This window comes from Brassica rapa, chromosome A08, assembly GCF_000309985.2.
Source record: "Brassica rapa cultivar Chiifu-401-42 chromosome A08, CAAS_Brap_v3.01, whole genome shotgun sequence".
Taxonomy (NCBI): Eukaryota; Viridiplantae; Streptophyta; class Magnoliopsida; order Brassicales; family Brassicaceae; genus Brassica; species Brassica rapa.
In genome coordinates this window covers 1,994,443-2,009,277 of record NC_024802.2, presented here as the reverse complement: position 1 = coordinate 2,009,277, position 14,835 = coordinate 1,994,443, and the positions used below count along the sequence as shown (strand labels likewise).

The 14,835-nt window shown below is 29.5% G+C and overlaps 1 long non-coding RNA gene across 1 annotated transcript; it reads left to right on the top strand.

The window, feature by feature from the left end:
• The first annotated feature begins 11,548 nt into the window (after positions 1–11,548).
• LOC117127319 lies at positions 11,549–12,715 on the top strand. Its single transcript, XR_004450254.1, has 2 exons — positions 11,549–11,727; positions 12,085–12,715. It is a non-coding gene; the product is annotated as an uncharacterized LOC117127319 (long non-coding RNA).
• The last annotated feature ends 2,120 nt before the right edge of the window (positions 12,716–14,835 follow it).

Genomic DNA, 14,835 nt, shown 5'->3' with positions numbered 1-14,835 from the left:
GACAAAAAATTTAAACGACGCCCATGTACCATTAAATAGAGTTTAATATACATTAATACAAATGTAAAATGTGTTTAAAAATTTTAAAACTACAATAAAAATCATAGGCTTCAGTATATAGAGCATTTACCAAAATATTAAATATTTTCGTAGGGGTTAACCCATAGATTTTGAGAAAAAAAAATGAAAATTCTATTTTAATGCATAGTTGTAACCTTCACTAACATATGATGAAGGTCAAGGAGGTTTGGAACCTTTGTTGTCTCCGTTTTTCTAGAGAATAGCGATTTGATAGTGGTTAGTCAACCAATTTAGGGAGTATTATGAAGTTTTACTAAATTAATTGACAAAAAATTAAACTATGCCCATGTATCATGAAAGAGAGTTTGATATACATTAATACAAATCTACAATGTGTTTAGAAATTTTAAAACTACATTAAAAATCATAGGCTTCAGTATATAGAGCATTTACCGAAAAATTAAATATTTTCGTAGGGGTTAGTTAACCTATAGATTTTGAGAAATTTTTTTTAAAAAAATGAAAATTCTATTTTAATGCATAGTTGCATCTTTCACTAACATATTCTGAAGGTCAAAGAGGTTTGGAACCTTTGTTGTCACCGTTTTTTCTAGGGGATAGCGATTTTATAGTGACTAATGAACCAATTTAGGGAGTATTATGAAGTTTTACTAAACTAATTGACAAAAAATTTAAACGATGCCAATATACCATTAAAGAGAGTTTAATATAAATTAATACAAATGTAGAACGTGTTTAGAAATTTTAAAACTACAATAAAAATCATAGGCTTTAGTATAAAGAGCATTTACACCGAAAAATTAAATACTTTCGTAGGGGTTAACCCATAGATTTTGAGGAAAATTAAAAAAAAGGAAAATTCTATTTTAATTCATAGTTACATAATTCACTAACATATGATTTAGGTCAAAGAGGTTTGAAACATTTGTTGTCTCCGTTTTTCTAGGGAATAATGATTTTATAATGGTTAGTCAACCAATTTAGGGAGTATTATGAAGTTTTACTAAATTAATTGACAAAAAATTTAAATGATGCTCATGTACCATTAAAGAGAGTTTAATATACATTAATACAAATGTAGAATGTGTTTAAAATTTTTAAAACTACACTAAAAATCATAGGCTTCAGTATACAGAGCATTTACCAAAAAATTAAATATTTTCGTAGAGGTTATCACATAGATTTTGAGAAAAATTAAAAAAAAAATGAAAATTATATTTTAATGCATAGTTGCATCCTTCGCTAACATATGATGAAGGTCAAAAAGGTTTGGAACTTTTGTCGTCTCCGTTTTTCTAGGGAATAGCGATTTTATAGTGGCTAGTGAACCAATTTAGGGAGTATTATGAAGTTTTAATAAATTAATTGAAAACAAATTTAAACGATGCTCATATACCATTAAAAAGAGTTTAATATACATTAATACAAATGTAGAATGTGTTAAGAAATTTTAAAACTACAATAAAAATCATAGGCTTCAGTATATAGAGCACTTACCAAAAATTAAATATTTTCGTAGGGGTTAACCCATAGATTTTGAGAAAAAAGAAAAAAAAGAAAAATTCTATTTTAATTCATAGTTACATCCTTCACTAATATATGATGAAGGTCAAAGAGGTTTGAAACCTTTGTTGTCTCCGTTTTTCTAGGGAATAGCTATTTTATAGTGGCTAGTGAACCAATTTAGGGAGTATTATGAAGTTTTACTAAACTAATTGACAAAAAATTAAACGATGCCCATATACCATTAAAGAGAGTCTAATATACATTAATACAAATGTAGAATATGTTTAGAAATTTTAAAACTACAATAAAAATCATAGGCTTCAGTATATAGAGCATTTACGGAAAAATTAAATATTTTCGTCCATAGATTTTGAGAAAAAAATAAAAAAATGAAAATTCTATTTTAATGCATAGTTGCATCCTTCGTTAACATATGATGAAGGTCAAATAGGTTTGGAACCTTTGTTGTCTCCGTTTTTCTAGAGAATAACGATTTTATAGTGGTTAGTCAACCAATTTAAGGAGTATTATTAAAGTTTTACTAAATTAATTGAATAAACATTTAAACTATGCCTATGTACCAAAACAGAGAGTTTAATATGCAGTAATACAAATGTCAAATGTGTTTAAAATTTTTAAAACTACACTAAAGATCATAGGCTTCAGTATATATAGCAATTACCGAAAACTTAAATATTTTCGTAGGGGTTATCACATAGATTTTGAAAAAAACTAAAATAATAAAAATTCTATTTTAATGCATAGTTGCATCCTTCACTAACATATGATAAAGGTCAAATAGGTTTGGAACCTTTGTCGTCTCTGCTTTTCTTGGGAATAGCGATTTTATAGTGGCTAGTGAACCAATTTAGGAAGTATTATGAAGTTTTACTAAATTAATTGAAAAAAAAAATAAAAGATGCCCATGTACCTTTAAAGAGAGTTTAATATATATTAATACAAATGTAGAATGTGTTAAAAAAATTTATAACAACACTAAATATCATGGGCTTTAGTATATAGAGCATTTATCAAAAATTAAATATTTTCGTAGGTTAGTTAACCTATAGATTTTGAGAAAAATTAACAAAAAATGAAAATTCTATTTTAATGCATAGTTTCATTTTTCAGTAACATATGCTGAAAGTTAAAGAGGTTTGGAACATTTGTTGTCTCTGTTTTTCTAGGGAATAGCGATTTTTGAGTGGCTAGTGATACAATTTAGGGAGTATTATGAAGTTTTACTAAACTAATTGATAAAAAATTTAAACGATGCCCATGTATCATTAAAGAGAGTTTAATATACATTAATACAAATGTAGAATGTTTTTAGAAATTTTAAAACTACAATAAAAATCATAGGCTTCAGTATATAGAGCATTTACACTGAAAAATTAAATATTTTCTTAGGGGTTAACCCATAGATTTTGAGAAAAATTAAAAAAAAAAGATAATTTTATTTTAATTCATAGTTACATCCATCACTAACATATGATGAAGTTCAAAGAGGTTTGAAACCTTTGTTGTCTCTGTTTTTCTAGGGAATAGCGATTTTATAGTGGTTAGTCAACCAATTTAGGGAGTATTATGAAGTTTTACTAAATTAATTGACAAAAAATTTAAACGATGCACATGTACCATTAAAGAGAGTTTAATATACATTAATACAAATGTATAATGTGATTAAAAATTTAAAACTACACTAAAAATCATAGGCTTCAGTATATAGAGCATTTACCAAAAAATTAAATATTTTCGTAGGGGTTAACCCATAGATTTTGAGAAAAAAAAAATAAAAATGAAAATTCTATTTTAATGCATAATTGCATCCTTCGCTAATATATGATAAAGGTCAAAGAGGTTTGAAACCTTTGTTGTCTCCGTTTTTCTAGAGAATAACGATTTTATAGTGGTTAATCAACCAATTTAGTGAGTATTATGAAGTTTTACTAAATTAATTGACAAAAAATTTAAACTATGCCCATGTTCCATAAAATAGAGTTTAATATACATTAATACAAATGTAGAATGTGTTTAGAAATTTTAGAACTACACTAAAGATCATAGGCTTCAGTATATATAGCATTTACCGAAAAATTAAATATTTTTGTAGGGGTTATCACATAGATTTTGAGAAAAACTTAAGAAAATGAAAATTCTATTTTAATGCATAGTTGCATCCTTCACTAACATATGATGAAGGTCAAAGAGGTTTGAAACCTTTGTTGTCTCCGTTTTTCCAGGGAATAGCGATTTTATAGTGGCTAGTGAACCAATTTAGGGAGTATTATGAAGTTTTACTAAATTAATTGACAAAAAATTTAAACGATGCTCATGTACCATTAAATAGATTTTAATATACATTAATACAAATATATAATGTGTTTAAAATTTTTAAAACTACACTAAAAATCATAGGCTTCAATATATAGAGTATTTGCCGAAAAAATAAATATTTTCGTAGGGATTAACCCATAGATTTTGAGAAAAAATCAAAATAAATGAAAATTCTATTTTAGTGCATAATTCCATCTTTCACTAACATATGATGAAGGTCAAAGAGGTTTGGAACCTTTGTTGTCACCGTTTTTCTATAGAATAGCGATTTTATAGTGGTTGGTCAATCAATTTAGGGAGTATTATGAAATTTTAATAAATTAATTTACAAAACATTTAAACTATGCCCATGTACCATAAAAGAGAGTTTAATATACATTAATACAAATGTAGAATGTGTTTAGAAATTTTAAAACTACACTGAAGATCATATGCTTCAGTATAGAGAGCATTTACCCAAAAATTAAATATTTTCGTAGTGGTTAACACTTAGATTTTGAGAAAAATTAAAAAAATGAAAATTCTATTTTAATGCATAGTTGCATCCTTCATTAACATATGATGAAGGTTAAAGAAGTTTGGAACCTTTGTTGTCTCCGTTTTTCTAGGGAATAGAGATTTTATAGTGGTTAGTCATCCAAATTTGGGAATATTATGAATTTATTTAAATTAATTGACAAAAAATTTAAAAGATGACCATGTACAATTAAAGAGAGTTTAATATACGTTAATACAAATGTAGAATGTGTTTAAAAATTTTAAAACTACAATAAAAATCATAGGCTTCAGTATATAGAGCATTTATCGAAAAATTAAATATTTTCGTAGGGGTTAGTTAACCTATAGATTTTGAGAAAAATTCAAAAAAATGAAAATTATATTTTAATGCATAGTTGCATACTTCACTAACATATGATGAAGGTCAAAGAGGTTTGGAACCTTTGTTGTCACCGTTTTTCTAGAGAATAGCGATTTTATAGTGGTTGGTCAACCAATTTAGGGAGTATTATGAAGTTTTAATAAATTAATTTACAAAACATTTAAACTATGCGCATGTACCATGAAAGAGAGTTTAATATACATTAATATAAATATAGAATTTGTTTAGAAATTTTAAAACTACACTGAAGATCATATGCTTCACTATAGAGATCATTTACCCAAAAATTAAATATTTTCGTAGTGGTTAACACATAGATTTTGAGAAAAATTAAAAAAATGAAAATTCTATTTTAATGCATAGTTGCATCCTTCATTAACATATGATGAAGGTTAAAGAGATTTGTAACCTTTGTTGTCTCCGTTTTTGTAGGGAATAGAGATTTTATAGTGGTTAGTCATCCAATTTAGGGAGTATTATGTGAAAGTTGAGGTAATTCCCTTGCTGGGATCGTTCTCATTCATTGACCATAAATAGTCATGGTTGTTACAATCAGTTAACCTTTACAGAGATTTTAGGAACTGAGTATCTACTCTTGCGGGATATACAGAATATGTCAAAGAATATTCTTGTTATCTAATACCCTCCGTCAGTTTGATCGTCGGTGGCCGAATGGTTAAACTGGTTCGGAAGTCATTGAAGAGGATGCTTGGCAGTCCTTTGGTGAAGACGTCGGCAAACTGGAGAGATGATGGAACATGAAGTACCTTGATTTGTCCAAGTGCGACCTTCTCTCGAACAAAATGAATGTCTAGCTCCACGTGTTTAGTCCGTTGATGCTTGACCGGATTCTGTGTGAGGTAGACAGTACTTAAGTTATCACAGTAGACAATTGAGGCTTTGGTGAGGGGACATCCTAGCTCAAGTAGAAGATTTCTAATCCAACAAAGCTCTGCGATAGAGTTGGCAACGCCTTTATATTCTGCTTCAGAGCTACTTCTAGAGACAGTATGTTGGCGTTTTGAAGACCAAGATACCAAGTTTGAACCTAAGAAGACACAATATCCGGACGTTGAGCGCCTTGTATCAGGGCAGCCGGCCCAGTCTGCATCAGTGTAGGCAACTAGCTGATGAATTTGGCCTTTGACAAGCTGTTGTCCCAGTTCCTTTGTTCCTTGTATGTACCGTATTATGCGTTTAAGAGCCTGGAGATGTTGTTGTCGTGGATCATGCATGAAAAGACAAATCTGGTTGACTGCATAAGCTATATCAGGACGGGTGAAAGTGAGATATTGTAAAGCTCCTGCTAGCTGTCTGTACTGTCGTGGATCCGAGACTTTGTCGCCAGCAGTTGCAGATAGTTTGGACTTGAGGTCAACCGGTGTTGAAACTGGTTTACAATCGACCATGCCTGCTCTTTTGATAATGTCAGTCGCGTAGGCTTGCTGAGATAGGAAGATGCCGCCGTTGATGAACTGAACCTTCACACCAAGAAAGTAGTGCAGTTTGCCGGAGTCTGACATTGGAAACTCTGTCTTCAGCGAGTCGATGATTGATTTAAGGAACTCATCATCTGAAGCCGTGAGTATAATGTCATCGACATATAATAGGAGAAATGCTTGCTTGGTCCCTTTCCTGTAAATAAAAAGAGAAGCATCGCTCTTACTAGAAGAGAAACCCATGTCAGTCACATATTTAGCAAATCGAGAGTTCCAAGCTCGAGGTGCTTGTTTGAGGCCGTATATTGCCTTCCTTAGAACACACACATGATGAGGGTTTCGCTTGTCTACAAAACCAGGTGGTTGATGCATGTAGATTGTCTCCTATAGATCACCGTGAAGGAAAGCATTCTTGACGTCGAGCTGATGGATTGGCCACTGTTTTGCAAGACTGACCTCAAGAACAGTGCGAATTGTTGCTGGTTTGACCACTGGACTGAAAGTCTCATTGTAGTCGACACCTTCTTCTTGCGTTTTTCCATTTGCCACAAGGCGTGCTCTGTGTTTCCTTGGCTTACCATCTGCATCCAATTTGTGCTTATAGAGCCACATACAGTTGACAATGTTAGTATCAACAGGTCTCGGAACAAGATCCCATGTTCTAGTCTCACAAAAAGCATCATACTCATCTGTCATAGCCGGTGTCCAGTTCGGATCATTAAGGGCTTGTGTATGGCTTTTTGGTAATGGGGAAACAGAAGTGAGAAGAGATATCTGTGTTTTAGGCTTTAGGTTACCTGTCTTGCTACGAGTTTGCATTGAATGTCCCACATTTTGTGATGCATTCTGCTTAATCGCTGGAGCCGTAGAAGGCAAGGCAGGTGGAGGAGGATTATTTGTGGAGGAAGCAGATTAAAGAATGGCTTGAAAGAGAGGATGAGGGTCAGCATCATCGCTAAGAAATTCATAGCTAGGCGCTGATGTACCTGAAACTGCAGAAGGAAACACAGTCTCGTCGAAAACAACATGTCTGGAGATTATAATTTTATTTGTTTGGAGGTCTAGGCATCTGTAACCTCGGTGAAGAGAGGGATAACCTAGAAATAGACATGGTTTTGATCTTGGGGACAATTTGTGAAGATTGGAGTGATTGATGTTTGGGAAACAAAGGCAACCAAATACCTTTAGATGATCATAGGAAGGCTTTTTGTTGAAGAGCTTTGTGTATGGAATCTGTTTTTGAATGGAAGAGGAAGGGAGAATGTTGAGTGTGTGCACTGCAACATGGAGAGCTTCCACCCAATAAACACCAGAAAGTTTAGCCTGAAACAAAAGACATCGAATTGTGTTGTTTACAGTTCGTATCATCCTCTCGGCTTTGCCGTTTTGTTGAGAGGTATGAGGACATGAAAAACGAAACTGTATGCCCTTTGCATCGAACAAATTGTGAAAGTTTTTGTTGTTAAACTCCCCCCCATTGTCACATTGAATTTTTGAATTGAATTGAGTTTCAACGTAAGAGAGAAAGTGAAGAAATTTTGAGAAAACTTCAGATTTACGACGTAAAGGATAAACCCAAAGAAATTGTGTATAGTGATCAAGAAATAAAACGTAATATCTGATACCACTCATGCTTTCTAGAGGGGAGGTCCAAACGTCTGAGTGTATAATCTCAAATGGTTTTGAAACGTTTGAAACAGAGGGATAAAAAGATTGCTTTATTTGTTTTCCCAACTGACAAGCCTGACAAGAAGAATCAAGACTGTCATTATTACATTGAATAGAATTTGAAGAAAGCACAGATTGCATAGAAGCATTATTAGAATGAGCAAGTCTTTTGTGCCAAAGGTTTTGAGAAGAAGCAATAAAAGCAGACGAGGGAAGAGACTGAGATTTGTAGGCAGGTGTGGCATAAAGATCACCCGAGCTGTTACTGCGGAGAAGAGTTTCCCCTGTCTGTAGATCCTTCACAGAGAAACCAAGAGGGTCAAATTCCACAGAACACCAATTATCTCTAGTAAATTTTCTAACAGAGATAAGGTTTTTGATAATGCTAGGAACAACAAGAACATTAGATAATGAAAGAGGACGTTTTTTAGAAGAAAGAATGCTTGAACCCGAGGCAATAACAGGAATAGAAGAACCATTACCAACTATGACAGATTTTTCGATATTTGATTTGAGACCAGAAGAAGAATATTCATCATATGAAAGAGAGTAGAGAAGAAGAAAAAAGAAAGTAGAGGAAGCGATGTTTTAGGTCTAAGAGCGTTCAAGCTCTGATACCATGAAAGTTGAGGTAATTCCCTTGCTGGGATCGTTCTCATTCATTGACCATAAATAGTCATGGTTGTTACAATCAGTTAACCTTTACAGAGATTTTAGGAACTGAGTATCTACTCTTGCGGGATATACAGAATATGTCAAAGAATATTCTTGTTATCTAATATTATGAAGTTATTTAAATTAATTGACAAAAAATTTAAAAGATGACCATGTACAATTAAAGAGAGTTTAATATACATTAATACAAATGTAGAATGTGTTTAAAAATTTTAAAACTACAAAAAAAATCATAGGCTTCAGTATATAGAGCATTTATCAAAAAATTAAATATTTTCGTAGGGGTTAGTTAACCTATAGATTTTGAGAAAAAAATCAAAAAAATGAAAATTCTATTTTAATGCATAGTTGCATACTTCACTAACATATGATGAAGGTCAAAGAGGTTTGGAACCTTTGTTGTCACCGTTTTTCTAGAGAATAACAATTTTATATTGGTTGGTCAACCAATTTAGGGAGTATTATGAAGTTTTAATAAATTAATTTACAAAACATTTAAACTATGTCCATGTACCATAAAAGAGAGTTTAATATACATTAATACAAATGTATAATGTGTTTAGAAATTTTAAAACTACACTGAAGATTATATGCTTCACTATAGAGAGCATTTACCAAAAGATTAAATATTTTCGTAGTGGTTGTTAACACATATATTTAGAGAAAAATTAAAAAAAATAAAAATTCTATTTTAATGCATAGTTGCATCCTTCATTAACATATGATGAAGGTTAAAGAGGTTTGAAACCTTTGTTGTCTCCGTTTTTCTAGGGAATAGAGATTTTATAGTAGTTAGTCATCCAATTTAGGGAGTATTATGAAGTTATTTAAATTAATTGACAAACAAATTTAAAAGATGACCATGTACAATTAAAGAGAGTTTAATATACATTAATACAAATGTATAATGTGTTTAAAAATTTTAAAACTACAATAAAAATCATAGGCTTCAGTATATAGAGCATTTATCAAAAAATTAAATATATTCGTAGGGGTTATACCCATAGATTTTGAGAAAAATTCAAAAAAATGAAAATTCTATTTTAATGCATAGTTGCATACTTTACTAACATATGATGAAGGTCAAAGAGGTTTGAAACCTTTGTTGTCACCGTTTCTCTAGAGAATAGCGATTTTATAGTGGTTGGTCAACCAATTTAGGGAGTATTATGAAGTTTTACTAAATTAATTTACAAAACATTTAAACTATGCCCATGTACCATAAAAGAGAGTTTTATAGCAATTAATACAAATGTAGAATGTGTTTAGAATTTTTAAATTACACTGAAGATCATATGCTTCAGTATAGAGAGCATTTACCGAAAAATTAAATATTTTCATAGAGGTTAACACATAGTATTTGAGAAAAATTAAAAAATGAAAATTCAATTTTAATTCATAGTTGCATCCTTCACTAACATATGATGAAGGTTAAAGAGGTTTGGAACCTTTGTTGTCTCCGTTTTTCTAGGGAATAGAGATTTTATAGTGGGTAGTCAACCAATTTAGGGAGTTTTATGAAGTTATTTAAATTAATTGACAAAGAATTTAAAAGATGACCATGTACAATTAAAGAGAGTATAATATACATTAATACAAATGTAGAATGTGTTTAAAAATTTTAAAACTACAATAAAAATCATAGGCTTCAGTATATAGAGCATTTATCGAAAAATTAAATATATTCGTACGGGTTATACCCATAGATTTTGAGAAAAATTCAAAAAAATGAAAATTCTATTTTAATACATAGTTGCATACTTTACTAACATATGAAGAAGGTCAAAGAGGTTTGGAAACTTTGTTGTCACCGGTTTTCTAGAGAATAGCGATTTTATAGTGGTTGGTCAACCAATTTAGGGAGTATTATGAAGTTTTACTAAATTAATTTACAAAACATTTAAACTTTGCCCATGTACCATAAAAGAGAGTTTATTATACATTAATACAAATGTAGAATGTGTTTAGAATTTTTAAACTACACTGAAGATCATATGCTTCTGTATAGAGAGCATTTACCGAAAAATTAAATATTTTCATAGATAACACATAGATTTTGAGAAAAATTAAAAAATGAAAATTCTATTTTAATGCATAGTTGCATCCTTCACTAACATATGATGAAGGTTAAAGAGGTTTGGAACCTTTGTTGTCTCCGTTTTTCTAGGGTATAAAGATTTTATAGTGGTTAGTCAATCAATTTAGGGAGTATTATGAAGTTATTTAAATTAATTGACAAAAAATTTAAAAGATGACCATGTACCATTAAAGAGAGTTTAATATACATTAATACAAATGTAGAATATGTTTAAAATTTTAAAACTACACTAAAGATCATAGGCTTCAGTATATATAGCATTTACCGAAAAATTAAATATTTTTGTAGGGGTTATCACATAGATTTTGAGAAAAATTAAGAAAATTAAAATTCTATTTTAATGCATAGTTGCGTCGTTCACTAACATATGATGAAGGTCAAAGAGGTTTTTAACCTTTGTTGTCTCCGTTTTTCCAGGGAATAGCGATTTTATAGTGGTTAGTGAACCAATTTAGGGAGTATTATGAAGTTTTACTAAATTAATTGATAAAAAATTTAAACTATGCCCATGTACCATTAAAGAGATTTTAATATACATTAATACAAATATATAATGTGTTTAAAAATTTTAAAACTACACTAAAAATCATAGGCTTCAATATATAGAGCATTTGCCGAAAAATTAAATATTTTCGTAGGGATTAATTAACCCATAGATTTTTAGAAAAAATCAAAATAAATGAAAATTCTACTTTAATGCATAGTTTCATCTTTCACTAACATATAATGAAGGTCAAAGAGGTTTGGAACCTTTGTTGTCACCGTTTCTCTAGAGAATAGCGATTTTATTGTGGTTGGTCAACCAATTTAGAGAGTATTATGAAGTTTTACTAAATAAATTTACAAAACATTTAAACTATGCCCATGTACCATAAAAGAGAGTTTAATATACATTAATACAAATGTAGAATGTGTTTAGAAATTTTAAAACTACACTGAAGATCATATGCTTCAGTATAGAGAGCATTTACCCAAAAATTAAATATTTTCGTAGTGGTTAACACATAGATTTTGAGAAAAATTAAAAAAATGAAAATTCTATTTTAATGCATAGTTGCATCCTTCATTAACATATGATGAAGGTTAAAGAGATTTGGAACCTTCGTTGTCTCCGTTTTTCTAGGGAATAGAGATTTTATAGCGGTTAGTTAACCAATTTAGGGAGTATTATGAAGTTATTTAAATTAATTGACAAAAAATTTAAAAGATGACCATGTACCATGAAAGAGAGTTTAATATACATTAATACAAATGTAGAATGTGTTTAAAATTTTTAAAACAACACTAAAGATCATGGGCTTTAGTATATAGAGTATTTATCGAAAATTAAATATTTTCGTAGGGGTTAGTTAGTTAACCTATAGATTTTGAGAAAAATTCAAAAAAATGAAAATTCTATTTTAATGCATAGTTGCATACTTCACTAACATATGATAAAGGTCAAAGAGGTTTGGAACCTTTGTTGTCACCGTTTTTCTAGAGAATAGCGATTTTATAGTGGTTGGTCAACCAATTTAGGGAGTATTATGAAGTTTTAATAAATTAATTTACAAAACATTTAAACTATGCCCATGTACCATAAAAGAGAGTTTAATATACATTAATACAAATGTAGGATGTGTTTAGAATTTTTAAACTACACTGAAGATCATATGCTTCAGTATAGAGAGCATTTACCGAAAAATTAAATATTTTCATAGAGGTTAACACATAGATTTTGAGAAAAATTAAAAAATAAAAATTCTATTTTAATGCATAGTTGCATCCTTCACTAACATATGATGAAGGTTAAAGAGGTTTGGAACCTTTGTTGTCTCCGTTTTTCTAGGGAATAGAAATTTTAAAGTTGTTAGTCAACCAAATTAGGGAGTTTTATGAAGCTATTTAAATTAATTGACAAAAAAAATAAAAGATGACCATGTACAATTAAAGAGAGTTTAATATACATTAATACAAATGTAGAATGTGTTTAAAAATTTTAAAACTACAATAAAAATCATAGGCTTCAGTATATAGAGCATTTATCGAAAAATTAAATATATTCGTAGGAGTCATACCCATAGATTTTGAGAAAATTTAAAAAAAAATAAAAATTCTATTTTAATGCATAGTTGCATACTTCACTAACGTATGATGAAGGTCAAAGAGGTTTGAAACCTTTGTTGTCACCGGTTTTCTAGAGAATAGCGATTTTATAGTGGTTGGTCAACCAATTTAGGGTCAACCAATTTAGGAAGTATTATGAAGTTTTACTTAATTAATTTACAAAACATTTAAACTATGCCCATGTACCATAAAAGAGAGTTTAATATACATTAATACAAATGTAGAATGTGTTTAGAATTTTTAAACTACACTGAAGATCATATGCTTCTGTATAGAGAACATTTACCGAAAAATTAAATATTTTCATAGAGGTTAACACATAGATTTTGAGAAAAATTAAAAAAATGAAAATTTTATTTTAATGCATAGTTGCATACTTCACTAACATATGATGAAGATCAAAGAGGTTTGGAACCTTTGTTGTCACCCTTTTTCTAGAGAATAGCGATTTTATAGTGGTTTGTCAACCAATTTAGGGAGTATTATGAAGTTTTAATAAATTAATTTACAAAACATTTAAACTATGCCCATGTACCATAAAAGAGAGTTTAATATACATTAATACAAATGTAGAATGTGTTTAGAAATTTTAAAACTACACTGAAGATCATATGCTTCAGTATAGAGAGCATTTACCGAAAAATTAAATATTTTCGTAGTGGTTAACACATAGATTTTAAGAAAAATTCAAAAAAATAAAAATTTTATTTTAATGCATAGTTGCATACTTCACTAACATATGATGAAGGTCAAAGAGGTTTGGAACCTTTGTTGTCACCGTTTTTCTAGAGAATATCGATTTTATAGTGGTTGGTCAACCAATTTAGGGAGTATTATGAAGTTTTACTAAATTAATTTACAAAACATTTAAACTATGCCGATGTATAAAAGAGAGTTTAATATACATTAATACAAATGTAGAATGTGTTTAGAAATTTTAAAACTACACTTAAGAACATATGCTTCAGTATAGAGAGCATTTACCGAAAAATTAAATATTTTCGTAGTGGTTAACATATAGATTTTGAGAAAAATTAAAAAAATGAAAATTCTATTTTAATGCATATTTGCATCCTTCATTATCATATGATGATGGTTAAAGAGGTTTGGAACATTTGTTGTCTCAGTTTTTCTAGGGATAAAGATTTTATAGTGGTTAGTCATCCAATTTAGGGAGTATTATGAAGTTATTTAAATTAATTGACAAAAAATTTAAAATATAACCATGTACAATTAAAGATAGTTTAATATTCATTAATACAAACGTAGAATGTGTTTTAAAATTTAAAACTACAATAAAAATCGTAGGCTTCAGTATATAGAGCATTTATCGAAATATTAAATATATTCGTAGGGGTTATACCCATAGATTTTGAGAAAAATTCAAAAAAATGAAAATTATATTTTAATGCCTAGTTGCATACTTCACTAACATATGATGAAGGTCAAAAAGGTTTGGAACCTTTGTTGCCACCGGTTTTCTAGAGAATAGCGATTTTATAGTGGTTTGTCAACCAATTTAGGGAGTATTATGAAGTTTTACTAAATTAATTTACAAAACATTTAAACTATGCCCATGTACCATAAAAGAGAGTTTAATATATATTAATACAAATTTTTAATGTGTTTAGAATTTTTAAACTACACTGAAGATCATATGCTTCAGTATAGAGAGCATTCACCGAAAAATTAAATATTTTCATAGAGGTTAACACATAGATTTTGAGAAAAATTAAAAAATGAAAATTCTATTTTAATGCATAGTTGCATCCTTCACCAACATATGATGAATGTTAAAGAGGTTTGGAACCTTTGTTGTCTCCGTTTTTCTAGGGAATAGAGATTTTATAGTGGTTAGTCAACCAATTTAGGGAGTATTATGAAGTTATTTAAATTAATTGACAAAAAAATTTAAAAGATGACCATGTACCATTAAAGATAGTTTAATATACATTAGTACAAATGTAGAATGTGTTTAAAATTTTTAAAACAACACTAAAGATCATGGGCTTTAGTATATAGAGCATTTATCGAAAATTAAATATTTTCTTAGGGCTTAGTTAACCTATTGATTTTGAGAAAAA